Genomic DNA, 553 nt, shown 5'->3' on the forward strand with positions numbered 1-553 from the left:
AAGTGTCTGTTTTATTCAACACAATTGTACCCAGTGAGTACCTAGCTTAGAGTCAAGCACATAGTGTATACTTAAGCATATGTTGGCTGGGCAGGGTGGCTCATGCCCGTAATCCCAGCACTCTGGGAGGCTGAGACAGGTGGATTGCTTGAGATCAGGAGTTTGAGACCAGCCTGAGAAAAAGCAAGACCCTGTCTCTACAAAAAAATAGAAAAACTAGCTGGCTGTTGTGGCAGGTGCTTCTAGTTCCAGCTACTATGGAGGCTATGGCAAGAGCATCACTTGAGCCCAAGAATTTGAGGTTACTGTGAGCTGTGATGCCATGGCACTCTACCCAGGGAGACAGAGTAAGTCTTTGCCTCAAAAAAAAAAAAAAAAGCATATGTTGTATAAACATTGAATGGAAATGAGAAAAAGAATTAGAAAGAGGAACAGGCTTGGGAGGGAAGTTGGTTTTGTTTGGGTTTGGATGTGGGGACGTTGAGAATCTGGTAGGAAATGCAGAGCATGTGCCGGCAGTCCCAGGTGAGGCAGGATTAAGTTAGATTCAGAC

Source organism: Otolemur garnettii, unplaced genomic scaffold (assembly GCF_000181295.1).
Source record: "Otolemur garnettii isolate 467f Iridium unplaced genomic scaffold, OtoGar3 scaffold00277, whole genome shotgun sequence".
Classification (NCBI taxonomy): Eukaryota; Metazoa; Chordata; class Mammalia; order Primates; family Galagidae; genus Otolemur; species Otolemur garnettii.